A 24,869-nucleotide genomic window follows, 5' to 3' on the forward strand; every position below is an offset into this window, starting at 1 on the left:
AAGTGTTTATCCATTTAGTCACATACGTTTACCAATGCACATCTGTTTAGTGCCAGTATTCATGCTAGGTCCTTGACAAAATCCACACTTCTGACAAAAAGAAAAAAACACCCTCAGCATCAATAATTAAGGCACTGATGCTCAAAAAAAGAGCGTATACAAAAATTATTTTAAATTTATCTGTATAAAGACAATGAATAATATTTCAAATGGCAAATAAAATGTTTTTACAAACAATTATAAGAAATATCATTTAAAATGTTTGCCAAAAACGAGACCCAATTACTAAATGTATTGAAGAATTCTCTAAGATGCATTAACATGTATGATCTAGAGTTCACTGTTATGAATATCTTCATTTCAGGCACATATTAATTAGATTTTCTTATATTTCTTAGTTATAAAACACATTTAATCAATATACTTTTGAGAACAAATTAGCAAAACATTCAATTTGATTATGAAAGGTTATGTTATGTATTTTAAATTTTAATCATTATATATTTCTTATATTTCTCATCTGTAAATCTTATGATTGCTTTAATATAGCCAAAGGTCAAAGTGAAAGAGCCATAAAATTATTCATGCAGAATATGTGCATCACGGAGAATTAGACTTAGGGTCTGAAGACAATGAGTCAGATTTTATTCCTTACCATGGTGCCAATTTTAATATAGTGGACTAAGTATTTTTGGAGAAGTTTGCTCACATTAATAAATTGTTGTTTTGTTCTTCTGCACAGTGGAGCTATATAAGGGAAAAGGTGGACAGAGCTCTGGAAACTTGGTGTCAGGAACAGAATCTCCTTTCTTTCCAATCCCAACTTCCCTATAAAAACAGCTGTTGAGGACCATACAAAACAGGGCTCAATGGAAACTTCAGGGTATGTTGGAGCTTCTGAGAAAAGATTCAGTGTGGGAACTCTCTATGAGGTCTCCAAGACAGTTTGGGAAACCAGGGTTAAAAAGGCCTGACAGATGGACTTCTGGTGGGCAGCCTGAGGAGCAGTGTGGACAGGCTCCGTAGTGAAACTGCTGAGAATTAGAAAAACGACAATCTAAAGTTTCTGGAAATGTACCTAAGAACATACAGCAAATGAAAAAGTATACATATGTAATTGAAAAAACCTACTCAAATTTGCTAAGAACAGTAAGCACCTGTGGTGTTTGAACCATCATCCACTCCCTCCTTTCCCCATGCCAACTCACTATGATGGAAACTCCTCTCCAAATAGGTATAGCCAAGAATACAGGAATCCTCTCCACACAGCTTCCAGTTGCAGGGCTGTGGTATCTCTTCAGGAGGGGCAGTACATCAAAATTGCTCACTGTGCTCCAGCTACCTATTGCAGAGGCTAAGTTCCAAACAGGTACAGCCAAGAGGTAAGAGCGCCATTCTTCTGCCCAGCCCCAACTTATGGGATAGGGGCTCTATCTTGGGTGTAGTGTGTAGAACATTCTGAGACCCAGATGGCCACCTCTCTGTCCCACTCAGAGAGAAACAAACTGAGAAGACCTGATGCTTCAGCCACAACTGCCCCATCTCTATACCTAGTTGATTGCTCACTTCCTAAGAAGTGTCAGAGAGAAATGCACTGCTGTCCCTCCGCTCAGCTTAGAGCCCTGACTCAGAGATTTTGCCCCAGGGTAGAGGCAGGCCACAAAACAGAGCGGTCCACATTTTTTTCCTAAAGGAACTGCCTGAATTGCAACAGCATGGGAAAGTTAAGCCTAGGGGCACTAAATCAATGGACTGTGTGGCTTAAGGTAATTAAAAGGAAACTGGCAGGTTATTTAGACATGTAAGCTAAATCCTTATATGGATATTTTACCAGAAGAAATCAGGGAAATAGATAGCTAAGGAAAGACATTCTGTGGTGAGAACAATCTCAAACACAGACCTCAGAAACTATCTCCTACAGGAGCCTGAATTTAGTTAGATCACTCTGTGGAGCAGTGTATGCCCCAGGTCATTATTGAACATAATGGAGCAATCAGCCAGAAATTCACAGAACTTAACAGCTACATGTGGTCAGAAAAAAAAAAAGACAACCAAAGATGGCTCTGCCAAAACCATCATTAATCCAGATGACAATGCATATGCCCAAGGTTTCATTTCCAAGGGGAAGAATCAGAAGCTTTATACTGTGGGGATGAGTAGGCTTCACTAAAACAATTAAGGTAGTCACTGAGTGAGTAATAATAAGTCTTAGAGAGGTGGGTGTGAGGGGCAGATATCCAGAGTGCTATAATACATTATTTTAAATGTCTGATACACACACACACACACACACACACATTTAGAGATAGAGAGATATAGCAATGTAACAGGACAATTTGACATGTACCTGGGAAAAAAAAAATCTAGGCAATAGAAATTGCCCAGTGAGAGTGAATGGGTGTCAGATTTAACAAAGACTTCAAAATAGCCATTATAAATATATACAAAGAACTAAAGAAAACCATGCTCAAAGATATAAAATAATACTTTCTGATGACAATGTTACAACAGTTAAGGAATCTCAATGAAGAGATTGTATTATTTTTAAAAATAGAAATCTTGGAGCTGAAAAGTACAATAACTGAAAAGAAAAATCCAATAGAGGGGCTCAGCAGTAGATTTGAACTAGCAGAAGAAAGAATTATTTAACTTGAAGATAGATCAGTATAGATTATGCAATCTGAGAACAGAAAGAAAAAATAATAATAAAGAGTAATAAAGCAATTTTTAAATTTTAATAAAGTACAACATAACAATTTTTTCTTACATGAATTGTGCTTTTAGTGTTGCATCCAGAATCCTGTTACTAAATCCAAAGTCATTAAGATTTTCTCCTGTGTTTTATTCTAGAAGTTTTGTCATTTTTAGCTCTTACATTTAGTTCTTTGTTCCATTTTGAGTTCATTTTTCCACATGCCATTAGGAAAGGGTTTAAATTCATCCAGATATATATCATTATCCAATTGTACCAACATTATTTGTTGAAAATATATGCTTCCCCGTTGAACTGCCTTGACATCGCTGTCAGAAACCATTTGATCATATATGTAAAGGTAAATATTTAGACTCTCAGTTCTGTCACATTGGTCTATAATTATATACTTATTCTAGTACCACAGTGTTGGTTATTGTAGCTTTGTAATAAGTTTAGAGGTTAGAAAGTAAAAGTCCTCCAATTTTGTTCATTTTAGCTGAAACATTTTGTTTATTCTAGGACTTTTACATTTTTATATGTGTTTTTGGAATGCCTTGTCAATTTTTACTAGATACTTTCTGGAATGTTTATATGGATAATATTGAATTTATAGATCAGCTTTGAGAAAATTGTAATTTTAATAAATTTGAGCCCTCCAATCCATGAATATTGAACTCCATTCTATTTGATATGTTGGTGCTACTTTGAATGAATTTTTTAAAATGCCACTATTGCTACTATGCAGAAAGACTATTGATTTTTATATATTAATGTTGCATCCTGTGACATTTATGAACTTATTATTTTTGTCAAAATATTACCTTTGCCAGTGTTCTTCACTTCTTCTTGTGGTTTCCAGTTATTCTCTCGGTATCATAACCTTTTATTCTAAACAATTCTGTAGAATTTGTTATAAGGCTATTTTGTTAGAATTATTTTCTACCTTTGTTGTTTAGAAATTATTTTATTTTATTTTATTTTATTTTATTTATTTTTTGAGCCAGGGTCTTACCCTGTCACCCAGGCAAGCTGGAGTGCAGTGGCGCAATAGTGACTTACCACAGCCTCTACCTCCTAGACTCAAGTGATCCTTCCACCTCAGCCTCCTAAGCAACTGAGATTACAGGTTTATGCCACGATGCCCAGCTAATGTTTTGGTTTTTTGTAGGGTTGAGGTCTCACTTTGTTGCCTAGGCTCTTTTTGAATTCTTGGGCTCAAACAATCCTCCTGCCTTAGCCTCCCAAAGTGTTGGGATTACAGGCATGAGCCACCATGCCCTGCTGGAAATGTTTTTATTTCACCTTAATTTTTGTAATATATTTTCTTTAATAAAAAATTATTGATTGATGGATTAGAAATTTTTTTCAAGCACTTTGAGCACATCACTCCGTTGCCATTTTGCCTACATTTCTCCTGATATAAGCTTAGCTACTAATCCCATACTCCTTTTTTCTCATTAAACACTGTCCTGAGAGACAAAATATTTACTACTGGGTATTTTAGGAAAAAGTTTACTTATTCATTTCCAAATGGTGCTAGGCAGCCTGATTCCTGGAGTGAGGAATACATGGAGTAGAACCCCCAATAGCCAAAATGGATATGTAAGGTGAGAAAAACATTAATGTTTGATGATTTAAGTCATTAAGATTTTTAAGTTATATATGATAAATACATGCAATTTTATCTATAATTTTAAAAGTTTATTTGAAATATTTTAAAATGTGTACTAAAATTTTTAAAAGGAAAAAAGATTTTGGAGTTTTTTTTACCATAACATAACATAGCCTTTGCAGACTAATGCAGAAATTGATACCTAGAAGGCTAATGCTTCCACTGCAAAAATAATAAGTGTTATTTTATTGGGGCTTTTATAGACTATACAAAAACTGGTACCTAGAAGGAAGGTTCTTTCACAGCAAAAATAATAAAATAAATGTTATTGTATTGGGAACAGACATTAAGGAAGCTTTTCTGAAAGGCTGGGAAAAAATCAATCCCTATAAACAGTGGTAAACAATTGTAAAAAAAAAAAAGTTATATGAGATAATTTTGAAAGTAGTAATACACCTAAAATGTATAGCTTTAAGGTTACAATTTGAAATTAAAAGTTAGTATAGTATTTATTAGGGACCACTGGCTGCATTTGAAAAGGTATTTTAAGAGAGAGATGAATTCATTAACTAGCTCACCAGCTGAAATGAAAGAGAATAGAGCCTAGAAATTTGAAGATTTTCATGGTTAATAAAATGAAAATCTCCTCAACAAATACCGATAAAGAAAAACACTGATAAATATTTTGAGTAAAAAGATGAATTATCTCAGTGTTGCCTGGAGAACCAAAATTGCTAGAATGACTGACACACTTATTGTTAAAACTTCCCAATGGTATAATTTATTTCAGAATAAAGATCAAAATAAGGTTGTTGAGACCAGTAAAGCCTTTCAATTAGACAAAATGTTCAAGGAAAGTGAAAATGTGGCCAAGCCTGATTAGGTCAAGATACCCCAAATTAGAACGTCTTCAGTTTGGCTTCTTTCACTTAGTAATATAGATTTAAAGTTTCTCCATGTCTTTCAATGGCTTCATAGCTACTTTTTTTTTTAACACTGAATAACATTCCATTGCTTGGATGTAACACAATTTATTAATCCACCTACTGAAGAATATCCCAGTTCACTATCAATTTGGGTGATAATGAGTAAAGTGCTAAAAAGATCCAGGTGAAAGTTTTTGGGTGGACAGAAAGACAATTCCTTTGGGTAAATACCAAGAAGCATGATTACTGGATTGTATAGGAAGATGTTCAGTTTTGATAAGAAACTGCCAAACTGTCTTCCAAAATGGCTGTACCATTTTGCCATCCCATCAGTAATAAATGAGAGTTTCTTTTACTCCACATCCTTGCTAGAATTTAGTGTTGCCAGTGTTTTGGATTTTCACCATTTTAATAGGCGTGTAGTGGCAATTCATTGTTGACTTAATTTTTAAGTTGCAATTCTTTAATGGTATATGATATTGAACACCTTTTTATATGCCTAAATGCCATTTGTTTATCTTCTTTGGTGAAGTGTCTTTTCAGGTCTTTTGCCCATATTTCAAATCAAGTTTTCTTTCTGCTGTTACTGAGTTTTAAGGTTTTGTTTTTTCTATACTTTGAATAACAGTCTTTTATCAGCATGTGTTTTGAAATTTTTTTTTTTTTTGGTCTGTGGCTGGTCTTCTCATTCTCTTGACATGGTTTTTCACAGAACAGAAATTCCGGATTTAAAAAAAGTCCTTAATTGTTTCTTTTTTGTGTCATGCCTAAAATATCACAATATCCAAGGTGATCTAGATTTTCTGCTGTTATCTTCTGAAAGTTTTATAATTTTATATTTTACATTTAGATCTAGGATCCATTTTGAGGTAATTTTGTAAAGTGTGTCAGGTCTGTGTCTAAAAGTTTTTAATATAGATGTGCAGTTGTTTCAGTACCATTTGTTGATAAGATTATCATTGCACTATTATATTGCCTTTGCTACTTCGTCAAAGATCAATTAATAATATATATGTTGGTGTATTTCTGACCTCTCACTTCTGTTCCTTTAATCTATGTGTCTATTATTTCACCAATGCCACACTTCCTTAATTATTCTAGCTTTATAGTAAGTCTGGAAGTTACATAGTTGCAGTCCACGCTGACTTTGTTCCTCACCTTCAATATTGAGTTGGTTATTTGGGGTCTTTTGCTTCTCCATATAAACTTTGGACTCAATTTAACAATATCCACAAAATAACTCCCTGGAATTTTTGTTGGGACTACATTGAAACTATAGATCAGTTGGGAATAACTGAGATCTTGACATTATTTAGGCTTTCTATCCATGAACACAGATTATCTCGTCATTTTTGTTTTGTAAATTTCTTTTTTCAGGGTTTTATGAGATTTTTAAAATATACATCATCTGCATGTATTTTTTAGATTTTTACTTTATTACTAGTAAAATTCATTTTTAAGTACATATTTCATTTTTAGAGCTAATGTAAATGGTATTGTGTTTTTAGTGTTTTTAAAATTAAACATTTATTTTAGATACAGGGCATACTGTACAGGTTTGTTACATGTTGTATGGGCATATTTCTTTCAGGTAGTGAGCATAGTACCCAAAAGGTAGTTTTTCAACCCATTCCTCCCTTGCACCCCCCACCTCTCAGTCCACAGTGTCTGTGGTTCTCACATTTATGCCCTTGTGTGCTCAATGTTTAGCTCCTACTTATAAGTGAGAATATGTGGCACTTGGTTTTCCATTTCTGCATTAATTCTCATTATGGCCTCCAGCTTCATTCATGGTGCTGCAAAGAATGTAATTTTATTCTTTTTTGTGGTTATATAGTACTCCATGGTGTATATGTACCACATTTAATTTATCCAGTGAACTATTGATTGGTTCCTAGGTATATTCCAAGTCTTTGCTATTGTGAATAGTACAGTGATGAACATGCAAGTGTATACATCTTTTTGATAAAATGATCTATTTTCTTTTTGATATATACCCAGTAATGGGATTGCTGCGTCAAATGTAGCTCTGTTTTAAGTTCTTTGAGAACTCTCCAAATTGCTTTACACAGTGGCTGATCTAATTTACATTCTCACCAACAGTGTATAAGCATTCCCTTTTCTCTGCACCCTCACTAGCATTTGTTGTTTTTTGACTTTTTAATAATAGCCGGCCGGGCGCGGTGGCTCACGCTTGTAATCCCAGCACTTTGGGAGGCCGAGGCGGGCGGATCACGAGGTCAGGAGATCGAGACCACGGTGAAACCCCGTCTCTACTAAAAATACAAAAAATTAGCCGGGCGTGGTGGCGGGCGCCTGTAGTCCCAGCTACTCGGAGAGGCTGAGGCAGGAGAATGGCGTGAACCCGGGAGGCGGAGCCTGCAGTGAGCCGAGATTGCGCCACTGCACTCCAGCCTGGGCAACAGAGCGAGACTCCGTCTCAAAAAAAAAAAAAAAAAAAAAATAATAGCCATTCTGACTGGGTGTGAGATGGAATCTCCTTATGGTTTTCATTTGCAGTTCTCTGATGCTTAGTGATGATGAGCATTTTTTAAATACATTTGTGGCCACCTGTGTGTCTTATTTTGAGAAATGTATGTTCATGTCCTTTGCCCATATTTATAAAATTGGGTTATTTGTTTTGGGCTTGTTAATTTGTTTAAGTTTCTTATAGATTATGAATGTTAGACCTTTGTTGGATGCATAGTTTGTGAATATTTTTCTCTTATTCTGTGGGTTGTCTGTTTATGAATAGTTCTCTTTACTATGGAAAGCTCTTTAATTAGCTCTCACTGTTTAATTTTTGTTGTTGTTGCAATTGTTTTGGGGGACTTGGCCAAAAATTCTTTGCTGAGGTTGATGTCAAGAAGGGTGTTTCCTAGTTTTTCATCTAGGTTATTTATAATTTGAGGTCTTACATTTAAATATTTCATCCACCTCGAGTTAATTCTTGTCTATGGTAAATGTAAGGGTTGAGTTTTATTCTTCTGCATATGGCCAGCATCATTTATTTAATAGGGAGTCCTTTCCCTATTACTTGTTTTTGTTGGCCTTGTTGAGGGTCAGATGGTTGTAAGTGTGCAGCTTTATTTCTGAGTTTTCTACTCTGTTCCATTGGTCTGTGTGTTGGCTTTTGTAACAGTACTGTGCTGCTTTGGTCCTAATAGTATAGTTTGAAGTTGGGTAGTGTGATGACTCCAGCTTTGTTCCTTTTGCTTAGGATTGGTGTGGCTATCAAGCTCTTTTTGGGTTCCATATGAATTTCAGAATTTTTTTTTTCTAATTATGTGAAGAATGACATTGGTAGTTTGATAGGAGTAGCATTGAATCTGGAAAATTGCTTTGGGCAGGATAGCCATTTTAATGATATTTATTCTTCCAATCCATGAGCATGGAGTGTTTTTAGTTTTAAATCCACTTGTTCATTGCTGGTATGTAGTATAGCGACTGACTTTTGTATGCTAACCTTATATCCTGAAATCTTCCTATAATCACTTATTAGTTCCAAGTGGGATTTTTTTTGTGGATTTAAACTTATTCTTAGGTATTTTATTCTTTTCGATACCATTTTCTGCTGTTGGATGAAATGTTCTGTAAATGTTATTTGGGTCCATGTTGTTGCTTAAGCCTCCTGATTCCTGATTGATTTTCTGTCTGGGTCATCTATTCATTATTGAAAGTGGGTTATTGAAGCCTCCAATTCTCTATTGTATTGCTGTATAGTTCTTCCTTCAGTTCTGTTAATATTTGCTTCATATATTTTGGTACCCTGATGTTGAATGCTTATATATTTACAGTTGCTATATCCTCTTGATCAATTGACCACTTTATTGTTACATAATTACCTCCTTTTTCTCTTTTGATAGTTTTTTTTACTTAAAATCTATTTTGTCTGATATAACTATAGCCATTTCTGCTGCACCTGGTTATCATTTACATGCAATATCTTTGTCCCTTGACTGTCAGCCTATGTGTGTCCTTAAAGCTAAAGTGAGTCTCTTGTATACACCATATAGTTGGATCTTTTTTTTTCTTATCCATTGAGTCACTGGATTTCTTTTTATTGAAGAATTTAATCCATTTACATTTATAGTAATTAATGATAGTAAGGACTTATTACTGCTATTTTGTTAATTGTTTTCTGGCTGTTTGTAGCACCTTCATTCCATTGTTCTTTTCTTGCTGTCTTTCTCTGTAATTTGATGATTTTTTTTTTGTATGGTGTGCTTTGATTTCTTTCTCTTTCTCTTTTGTGTATCTACTACTGTTCTTTTTTTGTGGTTACCATGAGGTTTACATAAAACATCTTAAAATTATCCTGTTTTATGTCAAAGATGTCACAAATTGCATCTTTTATACATTGTATATCATTAATAAATTATTGTAGCTATAGTTACTTCTACTTTTTTGGAAATAACAAATATTATTTCTCATGATTCTATGTGGCAGTTGGCAGTTATTTTTCTCTGGTCAAGTTCTGCTATGGAGACTGAATGGTCCAGGATGCCTTCACTTACTGATAGTGGCCAGGCTGTTGGTCTCAAGTGGCCTCAGCTGGGTAAGCTTGCCTTGCTCCACTATGCATTATCTAATTACCTCAAATTGTACTGGCTCTGCCGTTTTATGTACAGCAAAGACCGCCAGCATCCTCCTAGACTCTTAAACACACACCCAGTTATTTATTTTTTGAGTCTTGGTTGGAGTCTCACATAAGCTCATCACTTGTCATCTGAAGTTCTTCCTCTTCAGTACTCTTGTGGAAATGTGTTTCCCACAAAGCTACTGCAGGTTGGTGTCTACACCCTACCACAGCTGGTGATGTTCCCACTCTGTGAGAATACTACTGTTTGTGTCAAGGGAATACTCTTCCTAGGTTCCTAATGCTGAAAATCCTCAAGGTATCAATACATCACCTCATTCCCTAGAGTTCTTGATATACCTACCAAAGCCAGGTCTTTTTTGTTTAAGTTCTGGGGTACATGTGCAGGATGTGCAGGTTTGTTACATAGGTAAATATGTGCCATTGTGGTTTGCTGCACCTATCAATCCATCACCTAAGTGTTGAGCCCAGCATGCATTAGCTATTTTTCCTGATGCTCTCCCTCCACCACTTTTAATTTTTTTAACTTTTACACTACAGTTAAAAGTGGCTTACACACTACTATTCAGTATTAGAGTATTTTGTAGTTGATATTTTTACACTTCAGTGACTTTTATACTTTCATTTTTTTTTTTTTTTTTTTTTTTTTTGAGATAGAGTCTCGCTGTGTCGCCCAGGCTGGAGTGCAGTGGCACGATCTTGGCTCACCGCCCCCCGGGTTCACGCCATTCTCCTGCCTCAGCCTCTGGAGTAGCTGGGACTACAGGCGCCCACCACCACGCCAGGCTAATTTTTTGTATTTTTACTAGAGACGGGGTTTCACTGTATTAGCCAGGATGGTCTCGATCTCCTGACCTTGTGATCCGCCCGCCTCGGCCTCCCAAAGTGCTGGGATTACAGGCGTGAGCCACCGCGCCCGGCATTTGCTAGTGTTTTTATTTCAACTTGAAGAACTCCCTTTAGCATTTCTTGTAGGGCAAGTCTAGTGATAATGAACTCACATAGCTCTTGTTTGTCGGGGAAAAGATTCTGGGTGAGCAGCTTTGCTGCGGAGTCCTCAAAAGGTCCAGCCTAATGCCTGGGTCAGTGGGTGGCAGAGCTGGAGCCTGGACTTCAGTGGCAGGCCTGGATCCTGGGTCTGTTGAGGCCATCCTAGACCTTGGTCTTCAGGGACTAGCCTGGCATTAGATGGGCCTGGACCCTGGGTCTGCTATTATAGGTCTGGTACCAGGTTTCACTAGGATGACCTGGAGCTGGGGTTTGTAGCAAAGTCAGGTGCTCACTTCATTCTCCTTCCCCCACATGGAGGATATCTCTCTCCATGCTGTACTGCGTAGGCTTGGGGCTCTTTAATGTATCTTTTCTTATTTCTATGCTATCCCCAGGTGCTATAATCTCTTACCTGGATTATTTAGCCCTTGTAAAAATACTGTCGTGTGGATAGTTGTTCAAATTGATGTTTCTGGAAGGGGACAAGTATCACTCTCCCTGTATTACTTCATAGAGGTAAGTGCACACTTTATTTTGGCCCAAGATGTGGGAATGACTGATTCTACCTTGTAGTGGAGAAAGGGGAGGCAAGAGTCAGAGGAAACTTGCGTGAGTAATATTCAAGTCAGGCATTGAAAGATACATGGGAATTTAACAATAAGTAATGTGTGACAGAGGTAATTGTTTGGAGTTAGGGGAGGCAGAAATTATGGAAATGGACAAATCACAGAGGACTGTGTATGCCACGAAAAGGGGTTTGGACATTTAGTCATAAAACACGAAGGAGCCATTGAAAGATGTCAAGACCCATGCTCAGATTTGGAAAATGAGCTAGAATGAAAATTCAATGTGCAGAGTGAAGAATGAATCAGTGGCAGAAAGGGGGAGAAAGCAAAAGAATAGAAAAGAGATACTGAAGAATATTCTATCAAATAAATAAACTTTCCTCACATGGCTCACTTCTTTGGAACTTATGGTGGGTCCATAATTATATGATCATTGCTTCTCATATAATAATTACTTCCAGAATTTTTCTGACCAGTGACATCATACTAACTTCTAAAATTTGCAGATCCTCCCTCTTTATATTTTTATTTTCACACACTGGGATCTCTGTTTATACCTAGTCTTTTAGCTCACTCCCCACTAGGGCCAGCATCTATCCAGCTTTCTTATTTCCATCAACCAGTTCTTTTAGCAGCCTTTTTTGTTATGTATTTCACAAGACATTTGAAATATAAATTTTAGAAAATTTGTTTTGTTTTGCCAATGTTTGTTCCACTGTTATGATTAAACATTTTTTTCCTCCCCATAAAATCAAACCAAAGGAAGAAGATAAGATAGTAAACAGGATATTAAAGTGGGCCTTAATTTAAGTAAAGCTAAAGTAATACAGTTGTGATACTAAGTATGTTTGAATAATATGTTTGAACAATTGTGTAATTTTTTTGAGAAAAATAGTTTATTGGGGGAAAAAATCTCATGACAACTTCTTTGCAATCTTGGTGTACTTTCATAGACCATTCAAATGACGTTTCCCAAATTGTATCTATTGAACATAGTAACTGTTTGAACAAGTTTGCATATGAACAATTGTTAAAATAAATCTACCTAAACCAAAATGATTTTACTGTCTTCACATTCTCAAACTGTCTTTTCGACTCAGGTTTAGGTATCAAGGAGGACTGTATGGCATGTCTAATATCTTGGAAGGAAATTACCCTGTGTACTAAAAGAAAACAAAGATTCAGTTCCTGCTGTATCATAAAAGTCTAAAGATGCATCTTCTGCAGCCCTAGTATGTTTGCCTTTCTTCTCCTTAGTTGGAGTGGTCAAGTAGCTTTCTCAGTATAGGCTAGAAATAACTCCTGTTGGAATATCTTCAGAGAGGGGTTAACATATTGATAAATGCACTTGAGTATAGCTGAAGGTATTTGTGATTGAGGTAGTCTCAAAGGGAAATAAGGGGCCTGGAGACAGGTTCAAGCATATCAATATGTCAATCACAGCCAATGATGCAAAGGATGGTAAATGGGGGTTACTCACACAGCAGTGGGATGTCTCAAGTTACCTAAGTGCCATAACTGGATACAGTAATCACACACTTGTCTCAGTGTGACACAATCTTAACAGGACCGTCCACTGTCCACTTAAAAAGGAGACAGTCTGGCAAACCTGATCAGATTATTGCTGTCATTATATCCAGCAAATTAACAGGTTACCACATTGTTCACCTTGCGTGACACCACTGTGGGGTTTGACAGCCTGGGCTCCAAGTGAGAAAATACACCAGGCTGATTTGCAGAGCGCCTACCTGAGATGACTCATCCAGTCCAAGAGGTTTCTACATTGGTGCATTGTAAGCAATTAGAAGTTTCCCTAGAACAGTTTAGCAGTGAAGCCCTCTGTTGCCACTTCTTCCAGAGGTCTATGGAATAGTTAAATTCTAGAGGTTGGGCTTTTGAAAATGGCAGGCTGATCATTCAAACTCATTACAGGTATGCTTTGAGTATAGAGGCTGTCTCCCCAAAGCCCCGGCCTTACAGATAAATCACAGATAGATTTAACAGGAAAAAAGTTTTGAGTGCCATTTGTTAGCATCGTCACAGCTTTAGCAAAGGGGAAAGTTCAGTCACTGAAGGTTGGGAGGGCAAGAACCCTCCTCAATACCCAGTCATTTCCTCCATGTCAAACCACAGTTAGCAAAGCTGAACACTATTCTGGTTCCTCATTGACTTTTTACGGTGCTTCTGCTATATATTTAAGGATTTGGGGCATGGGTCTTTGTATACACACGCGCCTCTGTGTGTGCAAGGAGCACTCGTGCCATGCTATCTGAAGCCTCCAGTTATTCATAGCATCTGTTTCCTGTCCATCCTTATCTCATAACCTGTTATGTCCCAGCTTAAATGCCATGTCATTCACGGTGCACAAAGAAGGAGTATATGACCCTAACTCCCCAGCCCCTGCTAAGTCTAGCATATTCCACTTTTTCTCCCACATTGTCCATAAGTGCTGAAAAGTTCTGCCTCCTCTTTAATTCCTTCTTTGTCAAAACTTCTGAATTTTTTTAAACCCCTAACACAAACTTTCTTCACCATGTGCTGAGTACTACATGTCAAAGCTGCTGAGTATGACGTTTCTAATTCAGAAGTAAAAAAAAAAAAAAATGTTATGCAGAAATTCCAAGGAATCACTCAAAATATTCATCACTTTGGCCTGGGAAACCTTAAATGAAAAACTTATTATTAAATGATTTTGGAGTTTCTCCATGGCCTGAACATTTGTTTGATTGCCTACATTAAATATTTCCATTCCTTGGACATTTGGAAATGGGGCAATGTGTTTAAGGGATCACAGGCCTTTGGAGGCCTGTCCCAATGTGTATGGAACCTGTGTAGGCTATTTAATTGCTGTGTGACCATATGTCATCACATTAGCTGAATTGACACCTCTATTGATACCTGTATTAATCAGGCTTCTAGAGGAAACATATTGTACATTTAGGTGAGGTAATTAGAAAACAGTTTAATGAAAGGACTATTTATGAAGATTTTTTGTGTGATTATTTTATAACTCACCACTTTACTAAATTCTCATTTTTTCATATGGTAGGTTTTCCTTTAATTTTTTTAAATTAAAAAATGACTATATGCTAGTTTTAATAGCATAACTAAAATAATGTATTAACCAAAATAAAGCTAATATGTAAATGTTAAATAGACTTTAAGGCAAAAGTCATCACTATTTATACATAGCATCATTAAATAGTGACAAAAGAACCAATTTTCTAGAATGTCATAAGTAACTTGAGTCTTTGTGCATCCATAAAATTGGCATCAAAAATTATCAAAAATATTGACAAAATTTCAAGAAAAAATGGACAAATATACAACCATGTTGCAATATTTTTAATACCTTATTTTCAGAGCTAAAAATTGGGTGGACAATTGAGAAATAAAATAAGCAAGAGTGGACTTGAAACTGGACTTAACAAATACAAAAAAAGAAAACCCTGTTAATAGAAGACTATATTCTGACACTACAATTATGGGGTCAGTCAAGAAATAATTATTAACATTGAAATCTATACAGGACTAAATGCACAATGAAAATTCCACTTATTAAAGTTTGTGTCATGATGCTAAAACTGGTATTTAGAGGAGAATATATAGTCTGAAATGCATATATTAGAAACTAAGAAAGAATGTGAATTAAGCTAAATGCTTAATTCTTAGGAAAAACATAAAAATTAATAGTAAATAAAGAAACACTAAAAGGAAGGAAATAGAAGACAAAGACAAAATTAGTAACATTTTAATAAAATATGCCTTCTAATTTGCTTTTACCAAGTGTTATTACTGATATTAATATATCTTGATTTTTAAGTTTTATCTAATATTTTCTCTATATTTTAATGAATTATTTTCTTATTTTCCTTTTCTCCCTTCCTGCCTTCCATCAGATTAATTATTATTTATTACCATTTTTGTCCTTTATTGTTTTGGAAATTTTTCTCTACTTTTGGCTTGGACACAAGAATCAATTCATCGGCCAGGTGTGGTGCCTCACGCCTGTAATCCCAGCACTTTGGGAGGCCGAGGTGGGCGGATCACGAGGTCAGGAGATCGAGACCATCCTGGCTAACACAGTGAAACCCCGTCTTTACTAAAAATACAAAAAATTAGCCTGGCATGGTGGCGGGCGCCTGTAGTCCCAGCTACTCCGGAGGCTGAGGCAGGGGAATGGCGTGAACCCGGGAGGAGGAGCTTGCTGTGAGCCGAGATTGCACCACTGCACTCCAGCCTGGGCAACAGAGCAAGACTCCATCTCAAAAAAATAAAATAATCAATTCGTCTATGATTTGATTCTTTGAAAAGAATAAACTCAGCTGGAGTTTTTAATAAATAAGAAAGTATACAAAAATAAAGGCTATTAAAGTGAAGAAGGGGACACATAGCCAAAGCCACAGGAAAATGACCAGCAAAGCTGTGCCAGGAGCTAACTTAGTCTTTCAAAATGACCTTTGTACATTTGAAAATATGTTACTTCCGTAGTTTGAAATCGGAAACTGGAGGGACTTTGTAAATTACAAGAGACTTTCTGTCTTTCCGTATTGTTGCTTACCATTGCTACTCCTGTAGCTACTACACTGCTGCTGCTCTCAGACATTTATGAGGAACTCAACTGTATCGGGCCTGAGCTTTTTATTCTACATGTGTGCTTTTCAAGTAAAAGAAAATTGCCTTAGTTTTACAAATGCTGGCAAAAGACGTAAGACTTTATGACTTACAACCAAGCAGTCACTATGAAATTCTTGTTTATGTCAGTTTCAGTGGTCTCCCAAAATTCCCAGGTGATAATAGGAACGCAGGGCCAGAAGGATGCTATACACACAGTATTGTGCATCATGGCTGAGGAATTCTGAGCGAGCCTAGGAAATCCTAATAATTTAGAAGAGGGTGCTAAGTAAACCTGCCCAAAGTTTGATCCAAAAGGAGACTTTTTTTTTTTTTTGAGACGGAGTCTTGCTCTGTTGCCAAGGCTAGAGTGCAGGGGCACAATCTCGGCTCACTGCAACCTCCGCCTCTGGGGTTCAAGCGATTCTCCTGCCTCAGCCTTCCGAGTAGCTGGGATTACAGGCGCCTGCCACTGCGCCTGGCTAATTTTTGTATTTTTAGTAGAGACAGCGTTTCACCATCTTGGCCAGGCTGGTCTCAAACTCCTGACCTCATGATCCAACCACCTCAGCCTCCCAGTGTGCTGGGATTACATGCGCGAGCCATGGAGCCTGGCCAGGAAACCTCTTTAAAATAATAATAATAATAATATTTTAAGTTCCAGGATACATGTGAAGAACATGCAGGTTTTTTACATAGGTATGTGTGTGCCATGGTGGTTTGCTGCAGCTATTGACCTGTACTTTAAGTTCCCTCCTCTCACCCCCAACCTCCCAACAGGTCCTGGTGTGTGATGTTCCCCTCCCTGTGTCCATGTGTTCTCATTGTTCAACTCCCACCTATGAGTGAGAACATGTGGAGTTTGGTTTTCTGTTAGTTTGCCGAGGATGATGGTTTCCAGCTTCATCCATGTCCCTGCAAAGGACATGATCTCATCTTTTTTATGGCAGCATAGTATTCCATAGTGTATATTTACCACCTTTTCTTTATCCAGTCTACCATTGATTGGCATTTGGGTTGGTTCTATGTCTTTGCTATTGTATGTAGTGCTGCAATAAACATACATGTGCATGTGTCTTTATAGTAGAATAATTTATGTTTGTTTGGGTACATACCCAGTAATGGGATTGCTGATTTAAATGGTATTTCTGGTTCTAGATCCTTGAGGAATCTCCATACTGTCTTCCACAATGGTTGAACTAATTTACATTCCCACCAACAGTGAAGTGGTCCCATTTCTCCAAAGCCTTGCCAGCAAGTATAGTTTCTTGACTTTTTAATAATTGCCATTCTGACTGGCATGAGATGGTATCTCCTTGTGGTTTTGATTTGCATTTCTCTAATGATCAGTGATGTTGAGCTTTTTTTCACGTCTGTTGGCTGCATAAATGTCTTCTTTTGAGAAGTGTCTTTTCATATCCTTTGCCTACTTTTTGGTATGGTTATTTTTTTCTTGTAAATTTGTTTAAGTTCCTTGTAAATTCTGGATGTTAGACCTTTGTCAGATGGGTAGATTGCAAAAATTTTCTCCTGTTCTGTAGGTTACCTGTTCACTTTCATGACAGTTTCTTTTGCTGTGCAGAGTCTCTTTAGTTTAATTAGATCCCATTTGTCTATTTTGGTTTTTCTTGCCATTGCTTTTGATGTTTTCATCATGCAGTCTTTGCCCATGTCTATGTCCTGAATGTTATAGTTTTGGATTTTACATTTAAGTCTTTAATCCATCTTGAGTTAATTATTGTATAAGGTATAAGGAAGGGGTCCAGTTTCAGTTTTCTGCATATGGCTAGCCAGTTTTCCCAGCACCATTTATTGAATAAAAGATCCTTTCCCCATTGCTTATTTTTGTCAGGTTTGTTGAAGATCAGATGGTTGTGGATGTGTGGTGATATTTCTGAGGCCTCTGTTCTGTTCCATTGGTTGATATATCTGTTTTAGTATCAGTACCATGTTGTTTTGGTTACTGTAGCCTTGAAGTATTGTCTGAAGTCAGGTAGTATGATGTCTCCAGCTATGTTCTTTTTGCTTAGGATTGTCTTGGCTATACAGGGTCTTCTTTGATTCCATATGAAATTTAAAGCAGTTTTTTCTAATTTTATGAAGAATGTCAGTGGTAGTTTGATGAGAATAGCATTGAATCTATAAATTACTTTGGGCAGTATGACCATTTTCACAATACTGATTCTTCCTATCCATGAGGATGAAATGTTTTCCCATTTGTTTGTGTCCTCTCATTTCCTTGAGCAGTGGTTTGTAGTTCTCCTTGAAAATGTCCTTCACATCTCTTGTTTGCTGTATTCCTAGGTATTTGATTCTCTTTGTAGCAATTGTGAATGGGAGTTCATTCATGATTTGGCTCTCCACTTGTCTATTGTTGGTGTAAAAGAATGCTTGTGATTTTTACACATTATGTATGCTGAGACTTTGCTAAAGTTGCTTATCAGCTTAAGGAATTTTGGGGCTGAGAGGATAGGGTTTTCGAAGTATACAATAATGTTGTCTTCAAAAGAGATAATTTGACTTCCTCTCTTCTTATTTGAATATGACTTATTTCTTTCCCTTGCCTGATTGGCCTGGCCAGAACTTCCAATACTATGTTGAATAGGAGTAGTAAGAGAGAGCACCCTTGTCTTGTGCTGGTTTTCAAAAGGAATGTTCCCAGCTTTTGCCCATTCAATACGATATTGGCTGTGGGTTTGTCATAAATAACTCTTATTATTTTGCGATATGTTCCATCAATGACTAGTTAATTGAGAGTTTTTAACACAAAGGGATGTTGAATTATATCAAAGGCCTTTTCTGCATCTATTGAGATAATCATGTAGTTTTTGTCTTTGGTTCTGTTTATGTGATGGGTTATGTTTACTGATTTGCATATGTTGAACCAGCCTTGCATCCCAGGGATGAAGCCAGCTTGATCGTGGTGGATAAGTTTTTTGATGTGCTGCTGGATTCGGTTTGCCAGTATTTTGTAGAGGATTTTCGCATTGATGTTCATTAGGGATATTGGCTTGAAGTTTTCTCTTTTTGCTGTGTCTCTGCCAGGTTTTGGTATCAGGATGATGCTGCCTTCATAAAATGATTTAGGGAGGACTCCGTCCTTTTTACTTGTTTGAAATAGTTTCAGAAGGATTGGTACCAGGCTCCTCTTTGTGCCTCCAGTAGAATTCAGCTGTGAATCTATCATCCTGGGCTTATCTTGGTTGGTAGGCTGTTAATTACTACCTCAATTTCAGAGCTTGTTATTGGTCTATTCAGGGATTCGACTTCCTCCTGCTTTAGTTTTGGGAGAGTGTATGTGTTCAGGAATTTATCCATTTCTTCTAGATTTTCTAGTTTATTTGCATAGAGGTGTTCCTAGTAGTCTCTGATGGTAGTTTGTATTTCTGTAGGGTCAATGGTTATATCCCCTTTATCATATTGGTCTATTTAATTCTTCTCTCTTTTCATCTTTATTAGTCTAGCTAGTAGTCTATCTATTTTGTTAATTTGAAACCAGCTGCTGGATTCATTGATTTTTTGAAGGGTTTTTTGTGTCTCTATCTCCTTCAATTCTGGTCTTAGTTATTTCTTGTCTTCTGCTAGCTCCTGGATTAGTTTGATCTTGCTTCTCTAGCTCTTTTAATTGTGATGTTAGGATGTGTATTTGAGATTTTTCTAGCTGTCTGATGTGAGCATTTAGGGCTATAAATTTCCCTCTTACCACTGCTTTACCTGTGTCCCGGAGATTCTGGTACATGTTCTCTTGATTTCTCCCTTAGTTTCATTATTTACCCAAGAGTCATTCTGAAGTATGCTGTTCAATTTCCATATAATCATGTGGTTTTGAGTGAGTTTCTTAATCATGAGTTGTAATTTGATTACACTGAGGTCTAAGAGACTGATTATTATGAATTCAGTTTTTTGCATTTGCTGAGGAGTGTTTTACTTCCAATTATGTGGTTGCTCTTAGAATAAGTGCCATGTAGCACTGAGAAGAATGTATATTCTGTTGATTTGGGGTGGAGAGTTCTGTAGATGTCTATTAGGTCCGCTTGATCCAGAGCAGAGTTCAAGTCCTGAATATCCTTGTTAATTTCCTGTCTTACTGATCTGTCTAATATTTAAAGTGGGGTGTTAAAACCTCCCACTATTATTGTGGGGAAGTCTAAGTCTCTGTAGGTTTCTAAGAACTTGTTTGATGAATCTGGGTGCTCCTGCATTAGGTGCATATATATTTAGGATACTTAGCTGTTCTTGTTGAATTGATCCCTTTACCATTTTGTAATGACCTTCTTTGTCTGTTTTCATCTTTGTTGGTTTAAAGCCTGTTTTGTTAGAGACTAGGGTTGCAACCTCTGCTCTTTTTTGCTTTCTATTTGCTTGGTACATTTTCCTTCATTCCTTTATTTATTTATTTATTTATTTATTTATTTTATTTTATTTTTGAGATGGAGTCTTGCTCTGTTCGCCCAGGCTGGAGTGCAGTGGCGCAATCTTGACTCACTACAAGCTCCACCTCCCAGGTTCATGCCATTCTCCTGCCTCAGCCTCCCAAGTAGCTGGGACTACAGGTGCCCTCCACCACGCCCGGCTAATTTTTTGTATTTTTTTTTTTTTTAGTAGAGACAGGGTTTCACCATGTTATCCAGGATAGTCTCGATCTCCTGACCTCATGATCCGCCCGCCTTGGCCTCCCAAAGTGCTGGGATTACAGGCGTGAGCCACCCTTTATTTTAAGCCTATGTGTGTCTTTGCATGTGAGATGGGTCTCCTGAATACAGCACACTGATGGGTCTTGACTCTTTATCCAATTTGCCAGTCTGTGTCTTTTAATTGGGGCATTTAGCCCATTTATATTTAAGGTTAGTATTTTTATGTGTGAGTTTGATCTTGTCATCATGACACCATCTGGTTATTTTGCACACTAGTTGATGCAGTTCCTTCATAATGTCGTTAATCTTTATACTTTGGTGTGTTTTTGCAGTGGCTGGTACTGTTTTTCCTTTCCAAATTTAGTGATTCCTTCAGGAGCTGTTGCAAGGCAGGCCTGGTGGTGACAAAATCCCTCAGCATTTCATTTTTGGGAAAGGATTTTATTCCTACTTTGCTTATGAAGCTTAGTTTGGCTGGATATTAAATTCTGGGTTGAAAATTCTTTTATTTAATAATGTTGAATATTGGCCCCACTCTCTTCTGGTTTGCGGGGTTTCTGCTGAGAGATTCACTGTTAGTCTAATGGGCTTCCCTTTGTAGGTGAACTGGCCTTTCTCTCTATTTGCCCTCAACATTTTTTCCTTCATTTAGACCTTGGTGAATCTGATCATTATTGTCTTGGGGTTTATCTTCTCATGGAGTATCTTAGTGGTGTTCTCTGTATTTCCTCAATTTGCATGCTGGTCTGTCTTGCTAAATTGGGGAATTTCTCCTGGATAATATACTGAAGTGTCTTTTCCAGCTTGTTTCCATTCTCCCATCTCCTTCAGGGACTCCAGTCAATTGTAGGTTTGGTCTTTTTATGTAGTCCCATATTTTCAGAGGCTTTGTTCATTCCTTTTCATTCTTTTTTCTCTAATCTTGTCTGCATGCCTTATTGAAGCAATGTTGTCTTCAAACTCTGATATCCTTCCTTCTTGGTCAATTTGATATTGACACTTGTGTATGCTTCATGAAGTTTATGCGCTGTGTTTTTCAGCTCCATCAGGTCATTTATGTTGAAGGAGACATTTTTATTATGCTGGATAGCAAACAGTTCTTCCCTTTGCTCTCCGGAAGGAGAAACTGTTTCTATCTTCCAAGGCTATTCTCTATACAAATATCTTTGAAAAGATAGTTTGGAACAAAAACTGTCAGTGACTCTACTTGTAAGATATGAAGAAACATGAGAAATACAACAGAAAGTTGTCCTCTGAAACGTATTTCTGCCACTAAAGCTGATATTGATGCCACTATATTGAAGTTAAAATATAATTTCTTTTTAAACTTTCTCTACATTCCTTGTGATATACTGAATATAAGGAATAGCATTTAAAAAACTCATGATTACTCTTCAAATCGTATCTCTTATTTTGAAAAAAAAAGAAAAAGAAAAACAATCTAACAAAAGCTTACTGATCCAAAGAGTTAATCACATGCAATACTGAAAATACAAATTTTCAGTATGTATTTTATCTGAAATCCCCATAATGGTTGAAATCTATACCTTTATTCACAGGCACGTTAAACATGTCAACTTTACCTACATGGCTAACATTTCTGGAGTAGGAAGACAGTCTGGGTATAGTCTCATTTTCACCTTTGCAAATCACCTTATAGCTCAGGAGCTGAGTAATAAAAGACATCAGTATAAACATATGAAGAATGCAAAATATTTGCATTCTTGATCTAAATGAGCTAATTATTGATCAATTAGATCAATAATCATCTATTATTGATCTAAGTGTACTCATACTTAATGGCAGAATTTCTGAAATGTTCCATACCTTTTACAAATGCTAATGTTGAACTTAGTTCTTTCTAGACTTTATAGGTATTCTCTTGAACAAACATTTTCTGCTATAAACTATTCATTTCACAACTCTGTATTTTCTATATATTTCCTGACACATAGAAGTCAAAGTTGGAAATTAAGCATGGGGAAAGATAATAATTGCTGTGACCTTTGCTTCAAGGGAGTATTAGACTCACCCATGTTTCTGAAAGTTTTATACAAAAGAATAAATTTGAGGAGTTAATCATTTCTTGTCTATGAAATCACTAACCTGATTACATTATGAACTGAATGACCTTATGCTTTTTAAAATTTTCTTTTTACTAAAATTAGCAACCATTTCCTATATTTTAAATATATTGTCCATAGAAATTTTGCTCATATGCCTCACAGTCCCCTGAAGTGTTATCAATACAAAAGCACTTATGTTTTCAAAAATTTTCTTTGTGATTATTTCAATTTCTGATTATTGAGCTTTAGTAGATCAAGATCTAATAATTTGCAGTTTTATTCAAGATACATTTCATGCTAAAACTATTAACAGCCATGGTCATGATTGATATGGTTGATGAGACTACCAGGTTAGCCAACATTTAAGCTGGTTAATTCTACTTCAAATCTGAATGCCAATGTGCAGTAACTGTTTTATTCATGATATAGATTATCTTCTGTACTTACCAGTGATATATTTTTCCCAATACTAGCTATAGAGTTTGTAATTTATAGGGAACATTCCAGCAAACCTGTCCAAAATTTGCACTAGAAGGAGACATTGTCTTAATTACACTTGATAATTTTAATATCAAAATTCAACCAAATAAAATACAGTAGTATGACAGGCAAGATGCAGTGTTATGGCAAAGCCTTGTAAACCAGGCAAGCTAGAACCAACAAGTGGGGAATGAGACACAAAATTTTGTAGAGCACCCAATTCTGTCACTGTTCATGGCGCCACTTTGTAACACTCACAGACCTACGGGGACTGAACAAAGGCGGGTGAATGCGGGAATAAAAGACAAGAGACAAAAGAGTATATATGGAAGAAGGGGTCAGGGGACACCTTGCCTCTAGTGGACAAGGGCCCTGAGCTTTACACAGCCCTCCGTATTTATTAGACAAAAGAGATAGCGAGAAGGGGGGTAGAAAAAGAGGTCAGCTGCTCCACCCAGAGTAGGGTTGCAAGACTGCATTCTCTAGATGTCCCAGTAGATAACCTTAAGGAGCTCGGCGCCAGGAAGTGATTGCCCTCAGCAAACCTCCTGGCAGTGGGAGCAGTCGTGAGGTTGCCCACATCCTGCATTCATGATAAACAGTTAGTTGTTTGATCATATAGCCTCCAGTGGAACGCTGAGAGGGTCATGTCCCACAAGCCTTCAGCTCCCCACAAAATTTTAAATGAGATCTTGAAGTCCAAACCCCTGAAATCCTTTCTGGGACCAAAGAATAAAGACTTAACATAAAATAACGCAAAAATCCAGGAATAGGGAAGGTATTGAGTCAGTAGAGAAGTTGGGGATGGCAATCAGAGGGTCTTGGGCAGTTACTACAGGTGATGTTGCCATGTGCTTAGTCCACCTAATTGATTACCAGGTATATTGGCCAGGATCCTCTAGAGAAACTGAGTCAATCAGAGATAGATGATAGATAGATTAGATTAGATAGATAGATAGATAGATAGATAGATAGATAGATAGATGTAAATAAGAGGGAATTTTTTAGGGAATTGATTTACACAATTAAGGAGGCTGAGAAGTCCCTTCATAGACCATCTGCAAGCTCAGAAACTAAGGAAGCCAATAGCATGGCTCCATCTAAATCCAAAGGTCTGAGAACCAAGGGAGCCACTGGTGTGACTCTCAGTAGGAAGCCAGAGCCCAATGAGGGGCCACTAGTGTAAGTTCCAGTGTACCATGGCCAGAGAACCTAGAGTTCTGATGTCCAAGAGCAGGAAAGGAGTGTCACAGATCCAGAGAGAGAGACAGAGAGAGAATTCAGCTTTTCTTGACTTTTTTGTTCTATCTAGGCCTTCAGCCAACTAGATGGTGCCCAGTCTCACTGGGTAAGGGCAGATCTTCCTTATTCAGTCCACTGATACAAATGCCAATCTCTTCCAGAAATACCCTCACAGACATGCTCAGATATAATGCATTACTAGATATCTGGGTATCCTCTAATCCATTCAAGCTGACATTTAAAATTAACCCTTACAGAAGGTGTGTCAGATTGGCATAAAAGTATAGGTTGAGACAAATTGTCTTTACCTGTCAGCTACCCTTTTTAAAGGCCTCATCTGTACTTTTGGGTTGTAATGGTGAAAAGCTATTATTGAAAGACTTGAAATATAATCAAAATTGTAAAATGTTAACACAAAAGTAGATTAGTGTGCTAAGGCTGCCA

General features: G+C 36.9%; 1 long non-coding RNA gene across 1 annotated transcript in view; it reads left to right on the forward strand.

Moving 5' to 3' along the window:
- Positions 1-11,267: 11,267 nt before the first annotated feature.
- Positions 11,268-24,869, forward strand: part of LOC131381266 (uncharacterized) — a 42,400-nt gene continuing 28,798 nt past the window's right edge. The window contains exon 1 of the long non-coding RNA XR_009209892.1: positions 11,268-11,339. This is a non-coding gene — a long non-coding RNA (uncharacterized LOC131381266). The remainder of the gene's footprint in view (positions 11,340-24,869) is intronic.

Source organism: Hylobates moloch, unplaced genomic scaffold, assembly GCF_009828535.3.
Source record: "Hylobates moloch isolate HMO894 unplaced genomic scaffold, HMol_V3 SCAFFOLD_14, whole genome shotgun sequence".
NCBI lineage: Eukaryota > Metazoa > Chordata > Mammalia > Primates > Hylobatidae > Hylobates > Hylobates moloch.